Source organism: Sinocyclocheilus rhinocerous, unplaced genomic scaffold, assembly GCF_001515625.1.
Source record: "Sinocyclocheilus rhinocerous isolate Xijiao unplaced genomic scaffold, SAMN03320098_v1.1 scaffold21, whole genome shotgun sequence".
In the NCBI taxonomy this organism is placed as follows: domain Eukaryota; kingdom Metazoa; phylum Chordata; class Actinopteri; order Cypriniformes; family Cyprinidae; genus Sinocyclocheilus; species Sinocyclocheilus rhinocerous.
The window spans coordinates 1,087,343-1,102,017 of NW_015641422.1; the positions used below are offsets into that span (position 1 = coordinate 1,087,343).

General features: G+C 36.7%; 1 protein-coding gene across 1 annotated transcript in view; it reads right to left on the bottom strand.

Moving 5' to 3' along the window:
- Positions 1–14,675, bottom strand: part of LOC107754791 (gamma-aminobutyric acid type B receptor subunit 1-like) — a 56,876-nt gene that overhangs the window by 11,070 nt on the left and 31,131 nt on the right. The gene's annotated exons all lie outside the window — the stretch shown is intronic.

The following is a 14,675-nucleotide window of genomic DNA, read 5'->3' on the forward strand; positions in this document are numbered from 1 at the left end:
TGTATATTAACTGATACTCATCTGATTAATTCGATAACACAGAGTCATTCAGGAACAATACAAGGGACTGTCTTGATGAGTGAATCATTAAATCATTGAAAATTCAATAAATTCACTTAACAACACTGATTCATTCAGGAATAAACGAAGCAAATGTCTTTTACTGAATGATTAACTCAACGGATTGATTCATTCGGGAATGAAGTAGATGAGTTGATGTATCTTTCACTTAATTTGTTTAAAAACACTCATTCATTCAGGGATGAAATAAGCTACTATCTTTGCGAGTAAGTTATTGAATGATTGACTCAACTGACTCATTAAACAACACAAATTCCTTCAGGCACAAGCAGGTGACTATATGATTCCACTAGCTCAGCTGACTCATTTAACAACACTGATTTATTCTGGATTTAAAAAGTCACTAGGTGCATCCCAAATCACATACTTATGCACTATTCTATGACATTCTTTTAGTATAAATAGTGTGAGTAGAGCGTTCACACTGAAAATTTCAAAACGAAAAAGTGCACTTTAAATAACCGGATGATGCACTTAAATAACCGAAAAAAAAAAACTAAGTGTCACTGCTTCCGGGTCCAAACGCTCTAACAGATGCTACAAGAAAACAACAAATGGTACTAATATACACTGAGAATGTGATATAATACTACCAAAAAATTATAATCCTAACCTTTATCTCCATATACCGAAATCCCAGATGGCCAGATAGTGATTCATTTTTTTTATAAAGCATTAAAATATTTGTATTTGGAACACTGTGAACACAGAGATCGTAGTGTACACTGTAAGTTTTTAAATGTTTAGCTTAAATATGTAATATGAATAAATAGTGCTCATGAATGGCTGTTGAGTTGGTATTCTCAAGTGAAACGAGTAGAGGCTTGAACCCGGAAACAGCATTCCTTCGTTACGACTAAACAAGTGGATTACATCACGAAGTGGGAGGGGCTATCACTCAGATTATTAATGATAAAATCTAAAATTGATACACTGCATAGTTGACTACATAGTGCATAAGTACATAGTGTATAAGTACATATAGTGTATAGTGTGTCATTTGGGACGCAGTTACTGTCTTCATGAGTCAATGAATCTTTCACTTAATATGTGTGAGTCAATTAATCTTTCACTTAATTCATTTAAAAACACTGATTCATTCAGGAACAAAACAAGCGACTGTCTTTATGATTAAGTTATTGAATAATTGATTCAAGTGACTCATTTACCTTATTCTGGAATTAAACAAGTGTCTGTCTTTACGAGTGAGTCAGTGAATCATTCACTTAATTGATTTGTTCAAAAACACATACTCACTCATGAACTAAGCGACTGCCTTTATACATGAGTCAATGAATCACTGACTCAAGTGACTCATTAAAAACCACTCTGATTCATTCAGGAACAAAAACCACACTGCTGTGCTCGGAACATGCATGACGGTTGATTCTGATTTCCATTCAACAAAAAAGACAAAATAACTAGACATACTGTGTCTGAAATGTGGGTGAATTAAGAAAATCTTCCAGCAATGAAATTGTAATTTTGTGTTAATCTATATTAACATACAGTATATAACAACTGGCGAGTAACTCATTAAAGCTGAATTTTTCTTGCAGTTGGAGCTTGGCGAGTGTTAATTTTGAACCCAGTTGACAACACTGAAGGGAACATTGAAAGCAAGATGTAATAGCAGGGCATCTTCATAAGCCCCTATAATGAGTGTGGAATTGCAGGGAAGCGAAAGAGAAACATGCTTTAAAGAGCTGAAAAACCACAGAGAGACAAATCTGGGACGTAGAGCACATAAACCACCGGCTTCGTACAAGGAACTGGAGCCAGCGCACACACATGTTCACATTCACTCACACACAATCTGATTAGACAGCCAACAATCAACCAGGACTAATCTACATAAATTAATTTCACCCAAATGATATGCAAATTTGAAATACAGGTAGCAAAGCAGGAAGACTCAAATCCACCATAACGCTTTACACTTCCTGCGCTGTAATCACAATGGAAGCAATTTCTAGAGATTATTCACGGCTTCTAACTGTTCTCAAAGGAGTATGAACGAGTATATGAGCCATAACACATTTCATCCCACACTATAAAAGCAGACGAGGCTTTCCGTCGTGGGAGCGCAGAGCACTGTAAAGACGGTCTTTGCATGAAAGGCGGGTTAGGATTAACTTTAGCGGGTTCAGGCAGCACAAGGAAAAATTTTCGTGAATGCACTGAACATATGGAGTTGACAGAAAAAAAGCTAGCGTGCTGCCTTGCTGTCTACTGCTTACATTGGCAGCTGTCTTCTGAAGGGCTGTGCACACAGGACATGTTCTTGCGTTTGGTCTGCACTCATTGCTGGTCTGTGGTAAATCTGGAATAGGTAAACATCTTTGTCCATTACAGCACATCTCACACCATGAGCATGTCATTTTTTAGATGCTATGTCAAGTTAAAAATAGTTTATGACATGCAGCACTGTAAATCGGATGAACTAAAGTAATAGGATGAACCTAAACACTGCTTATTTACATACACATATGCATATATGGGTAGTTGATGCATGTCCATGAAATTTTTTTATTTATTAAATCAGTATTTTAGGTTAAAATGTACACAAAAGTGCATGGAAAATGTAAGTTTAAGAAGCTATTTATTATGATTTTTAAACACTTTTTTTCCCTTAATGGTTTTATTTTAAATGGTCCTGTAGTGTGATAAATGAACATTTTAAAAACACAAATATTTAATGTAGTCTTTCAAATTATATCAGCTCATTAAAACTGCATGCATAATAATTAGCAAAATGCCAGAACAACAAATTCCTAAAAGTTTTTGATGTCAAGTAGGCTACCCATTAGCAAAGGTGTATGGGTGTTAATGCCGCTATAAACATGCCTTCTGTTCAATTCTGTCACGCTCCGTCTAGCTGTTTTTAATGCTAGGATGTGTCCTGTGTGAATGGGCCCTTAGGCATCATCCTATACAGAAATGTAACCACATAAGATGATTTAGAACGCTGTCCATAAACCTGTGCGAGACACAACGCATAAAGAGTTCCTGATGTTAAGCACACAAGACTTCAAGAGTTTGACGTTAGCATGTTGCTAAGCTAACAACGTGATACTCTAAGCATTAAAAGCACAAAATATTAGGTAAAAGTGTACACTTTCGATTTTATTTACTTTTATTAACAAGTTTTGTTTTTTCTTGACTCATCCACCATCTTAGATTTTCTTGGAGGTTGTTGCAATGCATTCTGAAATAGATTTTTCAGGGAAGGATACATGCTGCCCACATTTTGAAACAACTGTCATGCCTGTAGTGCACCTGTGATGCTAGTAGACAGCTTGCTAGGTTTTGGACAGCTGTTGACAGAGAGGGGCTCTGATGCTAGCTATAGTGAAGAGGAGATTGTGACTGCTGCTTTGTTATGTGAAAATGAAGCTAATGAAAAGCGCTTGCAGTGCAGGGTGAATGTACACACACACACATACACACACAATCTGAAGACAGGGCTCCACCTGAGGCGCAAAACTGACCGCGTGGTAGCAAGCTCTTTCTCATCTCTCTCCTCCTCTTTCTAACATGTTCTCTCTCACTGGCTTGCTTTTTTTCCAGGCCAGCATTGTTTCTTTTATTGCATCCTTCCAAAATCACTGCTGTCTTTCTCCTTCCTCCCTATTCAGTCTTCTTTTATCTCTCTACAGAGCAATTACTCTCAATCTTTTTCCCCTCCATCTTTCTAACTGGCTTGTCTCATGAAAACAACAAATCTTTCACTCAAACACCATACACTCATTATACGCAGCCTGATTGCGATACACTGCACTGAAATCGCAGCCATAACCCTACACATTTTTTATTTACACCATCTTACAAATACCTACATTTTCAAGACCGGGTAGGTACCATTTTAGGTATCGGCCATTGTGAAAGACATACTGTTTGCCTACTAATTTAAAAACTGGGGTGGAAACATCCCCCTGCTTTGATTATGGTGGATATGGCCCTGGCGCGCACACATTCATGCACATCTCTTTCTGACTGGAAACCAAAGCTGAAAACGGCCTAATTCTGTTGCCAGGCAACAATTCATGTACCCTCCTTCCGTTTGCTCTTTGACTGCTGTCAGACTTTCTTGATGTTTTAACCCCCGGTGACACGCTGTCTCCCCCACGCCTCTGTAAACGAACCCTCTCAGCCATCTGACTGCAGAGGTGATGAGTGAACTCCACGGTTTCGCCGCAGTGTCTCATCAGTGCCTCATCTAGCGTGAATGTGTGGTTTAGCGGTTTGCACCTGTGCAGCTAATATTACCCACCATAGAAATAGTATAAGCATTTAAATTAGCATGAAATGTGGGACCTAAAAAGGGCACGGCTTACACTGTCAGAAATAACGCACTTTTTTGGATACAACAGCTTATCACTGGGTCAGTACCATTAAAAGGACAACTTTGTACCTTTTAAAGGTGCATGCATAGTAGTATCTGAGAGCAGTAATATTCATACTTAAAGGGATAGTTCACCCATAGCCGTTGACTTCCATACTAAGGAAAAAATACTATGGAAGTCAATGGCTACCGTCAACTGTTTGGTTTTTAACATTCTTCGAAATATCTTCTTTGATGTTCAGCAGAAGAAAGAAACTCATACAGGTTTAGAACAACTTCCCTTTAAAGCACTATTATGAACATTTAAGGTACAACATTGGGTGCTTCTCTACCAGAAGGCTGCATCCTACCGAGGCAGCGTCCTTTCTAGTTCAGTCCTTCAGAGTCTTGTAGGCTAGAGTCCTCCTCGGCATTAAACGAGACAGTCTAGTAAGTGTGCGTGGCTACGTCACATATGTTCCCGCCCTCACCGCCACGGCACGAAAATACTAATAAAACTTAGTTTTGGAAAAATACTTTGTATTACAAATCATTATATTATTTGGCTTTCTATTAACGCAATACAATAAATCACAGCTGTCTAGTCTCCCAGTGGCTTACATTATTGGCAGTTTAGCGTTTAGTGAGTAATTTATACCAAAATAAAAAATAACATGCTTTCATGTCCGAAAACATTATTTTTGTCTTACATTTCATAATAAATTCAGACAAGCTCAGTACTGAATCGTTTTTCGTCAGTTTATTTTCATGAAATGGAAGGGTACAAATGATTGTGGGTGATTGAAGGTCGCAAAGGATACATCCCATGCATCCTTCAAATTCAGCTGAATGAAGGACACGAAACGAAGGCTGCCTTCCAAGGATCCTTGCGATTGAGACAGCCTTCAGTGACATTTGATGACGTGGCAGCCGAGATATGCAGCCTTCGGAGGATGCAGCCTTCCATTTGAGAAACACCCATTGTCCTTCTAAGCTGAACTCCTAAAGGTACAATTTTTGCAAATTTTTTTTGTGTAGCAGCATTGACACTGGCTGTAATTGTTCAGTGTGATCAGATTAAAGTATATATTTTTTGTGCTATCACGATTAATCCCACCTAACATTAAAGTTTTTAAATATACTTTTATATTGCAATAATTTTACATGCAATCTTTAAATGAACGTAGAAACAACATAGACAGTATATTTTTAATGTTTGTTTATTGGCATCTTTTTTTATGACTGAAGGCAAGCATCACTGATACCACTACTACTGATGTCTCTAAGATATTATTCTTTTTCCCTAATTTTTAACCATTGCCTACAGCATAATTGAGAGCTATCAATTTTAACATTTATTATACTTTAAAAAAATAACAACTTCTAATTTAAGTGAACTTAAATCAGTCTTCACATATAATAAATGTCATATTTTGCCCTTCAGCAAGTAGGATATATACAGAAATTGAATAAAGTTATCAAACACTAAATTCCAAATTAAATATAGATGAATCCTTAAAGCTACAAAAGTTATTGATTTCCCCTTTTTTCTTTTCTTTTTCCCCCTTTGATTAACAGACATCACAGCAGCTGGTTACCAGTGAAGTACACAGCTTCTCTTCAAATTCCCACCGGCCATAGACATATCAGCAAAAGCTGAAAATCGCTGACAGGATTTCTCAGGACACCTACAGTATTTCAGTGATATCTGTCAGGAAGATGCATTTTCTGTGTGCTCTTCCATAAAAATCACTTACAGCACCTTTGAGTTTTATTTTGAATGTTGAACTGTAAAAATGAGTTTGTACATATTTTGTGTACTGTTGATGAAGAATAGATATAAAACTAGCTTGAAAATACACATTTTTATGTATTTATGAAGCAGTCTTGCTTGACACTTTTTCATTTCTGTAGCAGCAAGAGAGTAAAATATATACATAAAGCATCAGTTATACTTAATACACACCCTTTGCTCTTCATGGTACTGATATGTGTGGTTGGTAGCAGATTTTCATATCACATTAATTGCTGATAATTGCTTATCACTGTATTGAATTACACAATTACAAAAGAAGGTTGAAACGATAAACGTTTTTTAAACTATACAAATAACAAAAAGAAAACATGATCATTTAAATAAAATAAAACACAGTGCACAATAAAATGTATAAAGTATACAAATGTTTCAAACACATTAAAGTTCAAAAGAACACAACCATAAAGAATAAAGTTAGCCATTTATTTTATAGTCCTGTTCTGCATATGCATCCTGTGTACTTATTTTAGTAATTATTACTAGTGCTGTCAATCGATTAAAAAAAAAAACTAATCGCACATCTTTTTAAATATTTAACCATTGATTATAGCCATTCAAAATTACAGTATAATTGAGAGCTATCAATTTTAACATTTATTATACTTTAAAAAAATAACAACTTCTAATTTAAGTGAACTTAAATCAGTCTTCACATATAATAAATGTCATATTTTGCCCTTCAGCAAGTAGGATATATACAGAAATTGAATAAAGTTATCAAACACTAAATTCCAAATTAAATATAGATGAATCCTTAAAGCTACAAAAGTTATTGATTTTTTTCTTTTGTTCTTTGATTAACAGACATCACAGCAGCTGGGTCATTAGGTTATTTGGCTGATATTACTTTAAGAGTTATAAGAGTTACTATAAGAGTTTAATATTACTTTAATTCAGCCGCTGCTGAATGTGACGCGGATCTGACATGCATTGTATTTTCTCAAAACCCTTTACCTTTTCTGACCCGCTTCAGGTCTTAAAGTCTCTACTAATGAGCTGACGAGTTGAATCGGGTGTGTTAGATGAGGGAGACCGTGCTGGTGTGCTCCAGGACAATTATGTTCTTAAATGTGAACTCATATAACAAATACTTACATGCATGTACAGTTTTAAGGCCGCTTTAATCGTCTTTTGGTAACTACATGACTTAACTGACGACATACGACATTGCATGCTCGTAGTTTCTTTTGTGCTTTATATACAGTGTGCCGGCGCATTTGTTTGTGCAATTGAAGAGGTGGAGGTACAAGCACAATATAACAGCTGATAGAACAGGAAAAATTTTTTTTACTGACAACATCTCATCTGACTGCAGTTCACTGATGTTCTACTGAAGCTCCTCGTCACCTGTACCCTTTTCCTCACTCGTTTGACTAGTGCCTGGTGCTGAGGTGAAGTTGAAATGCGTGTCTGAAAAGTCTCCTGTTTGATGTGGTCATAAAGATGTTCTGCTTCAAAATAAATGCAATTCTTGTCAAGAAAAAAAAGAGACAGAAACAGCAGTTGTAAGTACGTGTGGCCAACCCTAGCTCCGCCCCGGCATTAAATATTTTTAACGCCGTTAAACTGCAAAATTAATCGCATGTGTTAACTTGCTAATTTTGACAGCACTAATATTTCTACATTGTCTGAAGTATATGTAAGCAGAGTTTTCCAATGTAAAACTGGCTATCACCATGCTTGGGTGTAGCTTATCAGTAGCTAAAGTGTTCTGTGTGTTTTTTAGCACATTACTATCCAATTACTAGGGGGTTCTAGGTGGTATCTAGGACATTTTGGGTAGTTTGTAGGTGGAACCGCTTCCTGATCCAAGTTAAAAGAGTCCACCCTAAAGTATACTTCCTTTGTTCGTGTTCCAGTCTGTGGGACGTAATTTTCGCCTTCAGCACATTCTGCTGATGTCCATGCACACATCTGTGTAGAGCCTGATTTTTGTGTCCGGACTTGTGCCAGCAGTAGTGAATGTGCGAGTGATTTGACCACTTTAAAACAAAGGTCCACTAGTGCGCACCGGTGTATCCACGCTCTCTCGGTCAATGGAGTATGCTTTGAAAGGCTTGTGTGCTCAGCTGTGTGCGAGACAGAGCAGAATGCGGAAAATTAAGTACACCTGGGCCTTTAGGTCTGAGATATTCTGGTCTCTAGATAACTTGCTGAAAAAAAACCCTAAGCTGGTTTGCTGTTGTTTGCAGGTCCCAGCCTGGCCAGGCAGGTGTTTAGCTGGGTGAATAATATAGCTGAAAAGTGCCCACAACTGCTCTAAAACCAGCCAATAGACTAGATATAAATGAGTTTAGACTGGATTAAGATGCTTTTTCAGCAGGTTATGGTTTGGGTCTCTCCCTTAATCTAAGTGTAACTGGTCTTATTCGCACTGCTCTGAGCGGGATTCAAACCAGCATCGACCGACATGGGAAATGGCTAACAAGGATGCTAAAGACCACAGCCTCTAGTGTCTAGTGTGCCTCTTGAGTGCAAGGGAATGATATTTATCTGCACGGCTCTTACCAGCTGGTCTACAATATACTCACCTCCCTAAACCTCACTCCCCGGGTCACGGCACCAATATAGCTGGGGAGTAAGAAGCATGATTTCGTCCCAAAACAGTTACATGCAAACCTGCCTTAAAAGTTCAGACATCGATTCTGTTCAGAGTTCAGAATATCATGGATGGATCTGATTTTGACAAACGGTAAGCTATTTATCAAGATTACATTTCACTAACATTTCATTTTGGTAGTCCACTTTAGACATTCTACCAGCAGTAACAGTAGACATTCTGTTATTAGTAACTTTGCAACTTCATGTCAACTATCAGTCATTGGAGTATTAGTAGACTGTCTACTTCATACCTAACACTTTATTCTGATGGTGTCCCTACAATTATTCTACTGACTTATCAGGTAACTTTTCAAGTACATGTCAACTTATTCTACGAACCCTAAACCTAACCTAACAGTCTACTAATACTGTAATGAGAGTTAGTTGACATGTAGTTGTTAAGTTGCTTATAGTTAGTTGAATGTCTAAAGCGTACTATCAAAACGTGTTACCCAACAGTGTTATATACAGTGTTGGGGGTAATGCATTACAAGTAACGCAAGTTATGTAATCAGATTACTTTTTTCAAGTAACTAGGAAAGTAACAAATTACTTTTAAATTTACAACAAAATATCTGAGTTATGTTTTCACATAAGTAAAGCAAGTTAGTTTTTTTCCATATATTCAATGACACAATGAAATCTCCACAACACCACGGAAACAAGTCGCAACACAACAAAATTAGCACAACACATTGAAAACATGCCACAACACAACAAAATTGGCACAACACGATGGAAACAAGCCACAACACAACAAAAACAAGTCGCAATAACGAAATTAGCACAGCATATCAAAGACAAGCCACAACACAAGGAAATTGGCAGAACACAACAGAAACAAGTTGCAACACAACGAAATTAGCACAATACAACAAAAATTAGTCCTATGCGTTGTGTTGTGGCGATTTTGTTATGTTGTGCACTACTGGGCCACTGTAAAAAGGACCTTTACAGTTGCCAAAAACATAACCTTCGGGTTTTTTGTTATTAAAAACAAATAAGCAAGCCCAGCCTGGGTGACAAAAAGTATCACAAAAGTAACGTAAATGCTTTACTTTCCCTAAAAAGTAACTAAGTAAGGCAATGAGTTACTTTTTTATGGAGTAACGCAATATTGTAATACATTACTTTCAAAAGTAACTTTCCCCAACACTGCAACAAAAACAAGTCGCAATAACGAAATTAGCACAGCATATCAAAGACAAGCCACAACACAAGGAAATTGGCAGAACACAACAGAAACAAGTTGCAACACAACGAAATTAGCACAATACAACAAAAATTTGTCCTATGCGTTGTGTTGTGGCGATTTCGTTATGTTGTGCACTACTGGGCCACTGTAAAAAGGACCTTTACAGTTGCCAAAAACATAACCTTCGGGTTTTTTGTTATTAAAAACAAATAAGCAAGCCCAGCCTGGGTGACAAAAAGTATCACAAAAGTAACGTAAATGCTTTACTTTCCCTAAAAAGTAACTAAGTAAGGCAATGAGTTACTTTTTTATGGAGTAACGCAATATTGTAATACATTACTTTCAAAAGTAACTTTCCCCAACACTGGCTACACTGAGGTTTGGGGTTAGACTTTGTTTCAACATGACCAACGAAATCTACAGAATCTGCTGGAAGCTGGGTTAGCGCTGAACTGGTTCATCTATGACCAATAGTAATATTGATGACTGCCTTAGAAAGCACCAATTACACTTTGTAGAGTACAAAGGTCTCCAATAAAACAAATAAGGGATCATCAAATGCCGCTCATGGGGACGACTCTTTTGGAAACAGATATTAGTTAGCGACAATCGCTCCCCAGTGTTGCTGCAGCACACAGTCTGCTGTCACTTCCTGTGAAATGCACAATGAATGATGGGAAACTGTCACTGACCTCCTCCTTGCCATCGACCTGTTCGCTAACTGATAAGGGCGATGAAGGCCTGACAACCTGACTGATGTAAATCTGGGTGGGAGGAGCACAGACCGCCAGGAAGTGAGTGTGTGTGAGCCTCTTAACAAAGGACACATATTCTCCGGGGCAATTCTGCTATGTACGGTCATAAAACCAAACGGAAGTGAGGTAAACTCTTTATTCCATGATGCATCTCAGCGTAAGCCACCTTCCTCCTTTGTTAATGCGCCTAAATCTGCAGGATTCAAAGGGAAGTTCAAAGATGTCAATTCTAATTCCTCCAAAATCACAGGAGATGTCTGAGTTTGGAAGCTTGGCTGGTGGAGTACGTGACCAGACGTTGAGGGATGTAATTCAAGCTGGCAGAACGTGAAGCCAATAAGCCACAGCACATAACACAGTCAATAATTATTGGGTGAGAGAGAAACCTTGCTGATGTATCCATCCGTCCTGGACCTGGATCTATAGCACATGTGCAAATAGATTGTGATGATCTCACAACCCATCGAAAAGTACTCATCGAAATACTTTTATATGATCTTACCATACAGATACATGCCATATGTGCTTGCTGTAAAAAAAAAACTGGCTTAGTAGGACACAAGTGAATGCTGGGCATCAGACACTGGCCCACAGGATGGGTTTCTACTATGTCCTCGTCAGCTTTCCTAAAGGATATTTCACCCAAAAAGTGAAAATTCCGTCATTATTTACTCACCTTCATGCAGTAAAAAAAAAAAAATTAAGACTTTCTTCTATGGAACAAAACAGGAGATGGAAATGAAAGCAAATGCCAAGCAAAGGCCAAGCTCCAAAAAACGCCATATGCAGTCACAAATATATTTAAACATAACACATGCGCCAGGTTTGACACAATAATGATGCCAAAGCCCACTGGTTCCAAGATTGTTATTGTTTAACTAAAATTAAAATGATTAAAAATCATTGAAATAAAGCCGAAAATAAATAAAATACAAATATACAATGAAAAATGTCAACTTAAAAAACAAGTTTACATTGAAGTACTAAAATTACTAAAACTTGAATAAAATATATATTTAAGCTAAATAGAAATATCTAAAAAAAAAAAAACTAATACAAAAGCAAATTAAATCACTAAAATGTATAATGATATTAAAATGAAAACTGAAAATATTAAATAATAAATGTTATAAATAAATACTAAACTAATATTAAAATACCACTGATTGGTTCTCATATACTTTGTAACCGAATTTTCAATAAAATTCACATAAATTCCAGGTTGCTCCTCTCACATAATGTTATTTAGAATATGGACTCTGATTCATTTTATATAATTTTATATAAAATTAATATATAATATTCAAATTAATTTGTGTGTGTGTATGTGTGAACTACTTTAATTTAAACAGTTTATTCAGGAATTGCTGAACAGCAATACATTGCTCTAAATTCATAAAGGACGCTAAACCATATGAAGGTCTAACATTTACATTTACGTTTAGATTTTCAAAAAATTCTAACCGAGTGCTTATTTCTTTGAGATCAAGCCCCCTGCCATTTGTTTTCTGTATGGAATAAATGATGAGAGCACGTAATTAAAGTAAATAATATACTATCACAAACCTATAGCACGCAGGCTTATTTTTAGAAACCTCCTGACTGAGTCACCATAAAATTGAAAGTACATTATGACTAAGATGGTGGAGGGAAAAATCTGCTTCAAGACACATGGTGCAGCTCACATAGTGCCAAAAAAAAGAAAAAACTTGCTTGGAGAGACATAAAGCACAAAGACACTCTAGGAAACAGTGAGACACAAACATACACTGACTCCCATCGAGTCGCACGAGTGAAACCCAACAGGACACATGCAAACCCATGCTGTGATACACGCCTACAGAGATCATAGACGCAGGCCACCGGCAGCAAAGAGAGAGAGAGAAGATGCGGCGTTGTAATTCCTCAATCAATGCCATGAGGCATGAGTGTGAGGTGTAACAGACGGCTTATTGACAGAGTGTCTCATAAAAGACTAAAGCTTGGAGCCTCACGACACCACACACATATTAACACAGGGGCGTGACAGTGTCCCGTTTTCCTCTGACATTTCTGGTAATTCATTTATTCAACAAGAACTGCACACTGAAATTTCAACAGGAGTTTCTATAATGTGCTACCATGCATAGAAAACACAATCTACAGTGCTGTCTACTGTCTACATAAGCAGCTTCCTTCTAAGGCATCCTAACTGTCATTTACATTAGCTTTGTGATTGACGATTGAATGTTCTACATAGACAACTTGACACATGCGCCACGAGAAATGGTGATCCTCACATGAGAGTCGATCCATGTTTACTCAGCAGCATTCTTGGTGACACCTCTGAAATGCTATTTTCTGTAAATGTGAATACACAGCTTCTACCTACTTAACTGTGAAGATTGTATTTCAATCATTTGTTTCAAATAAACAATTGCAACACCCCTTGTGAAAAATAAGTGTACTTAATTGTAATGAATGTGCACTTGTAGCATAATTCACATTTTTAAATTATATTTAAAAAAACGCAAATATAATATTAATGAAATAAAAGGCCACTTAAGTGAACTTAAAGCACACTTTTATGACTGTTTCTTAACACACTTAAGTAGTTTTACTTTAAAGTACATTTTTAAATCATTATGTTTTAATAAACGTACAAAATTTACTAAATCCCATCTTAATCATTACAAATGTGTAATTACATATGTTTAAATATGACTTACAAGCTTTAGTAGAAATGACATTAAAGTCTATTTTATTTTACCATATATGGTTGTCAGTACATTGAGAGTGTTTTAAAGACAATAGAACCCTAGTAAAAAAAGTAAAATATTTAAAATACATTTATTTCATACTAAGTATAGTTCAAATCTATTAATTTTCTGACATACTGCTTGAGACTTACTGATATAGGCTAAAAATGATAATTAAACTGTATTTCTGTTACAGTATTGTGGCTGTAGAGATGCGCACAACAACGGAGTAACAATAATAGTCCTTTAATTGTAACTTCAAACACATAAGACAGGAGAATCACCAGGACAGAATGCAACCACACACACTAAGCTTAAATCAATCCACGTCGAAGGTCAGACAGAGACTGAGGGAATATATACAAAGGCAAAATAAAGGAGCAGACGAGATGATACACAGGTGAACGGAATGACATAATCAAGACAACTAAGGAAAACTGGGTCAAAGGAACAAAACAAGGCAGGAGAACTGAAACAGAGAAAAACACAAAAATGGATTTGTTGGGTTGCCAGATTGACGACACCAACAGGAACGAGCGCACTTGACCATGAATGAAATTAAATACGCTGTGTTTTCCGCCAACTGGCAACCCCGGGTAAACTGGGTAAACAATTGGGTAACAATTTACAATTGGGTAAACTGGCAGTAGGCGGGTTTCACAAACCAAAACAGAGACCGACATTCCGACCCCAAACGCACATTTTCAAAGGAGAATAACTGACTGTAGCATTGTTTTTCAGATAAACAAGTATGTTAACTTAGACTTAGCATGTTTCTTTAATATCTGCAAACATATTATGCTATTTTTATGCTTTAGTAGAGTCAAAAACTGTTTTGCGTCTCTGAGCAATGGACGGTGTTTACTTATTGAATGAATCAGCTTTTTGAACGAATCGGTTGAATAAATGATTCAGTGATTCACTCATTAACACAGTCGAATGCTTTGTTTTGAATGAATCAGTCGTTTGAATGAATCGGTTGAATCTCAATGATTCACTAACAGTCACTTGCTGTCACCTACTGGCGGTTTGAATTTCACATTTCTACTATTTTTTTCAAATATCAGTATTCAACGTTTTATGTTAAAAACAAAACATTATTTATTAATCTGTGACTGCAGGTTAAATGCATCCATGTCCCCTCTGAGATAGGCCTACATTGAAC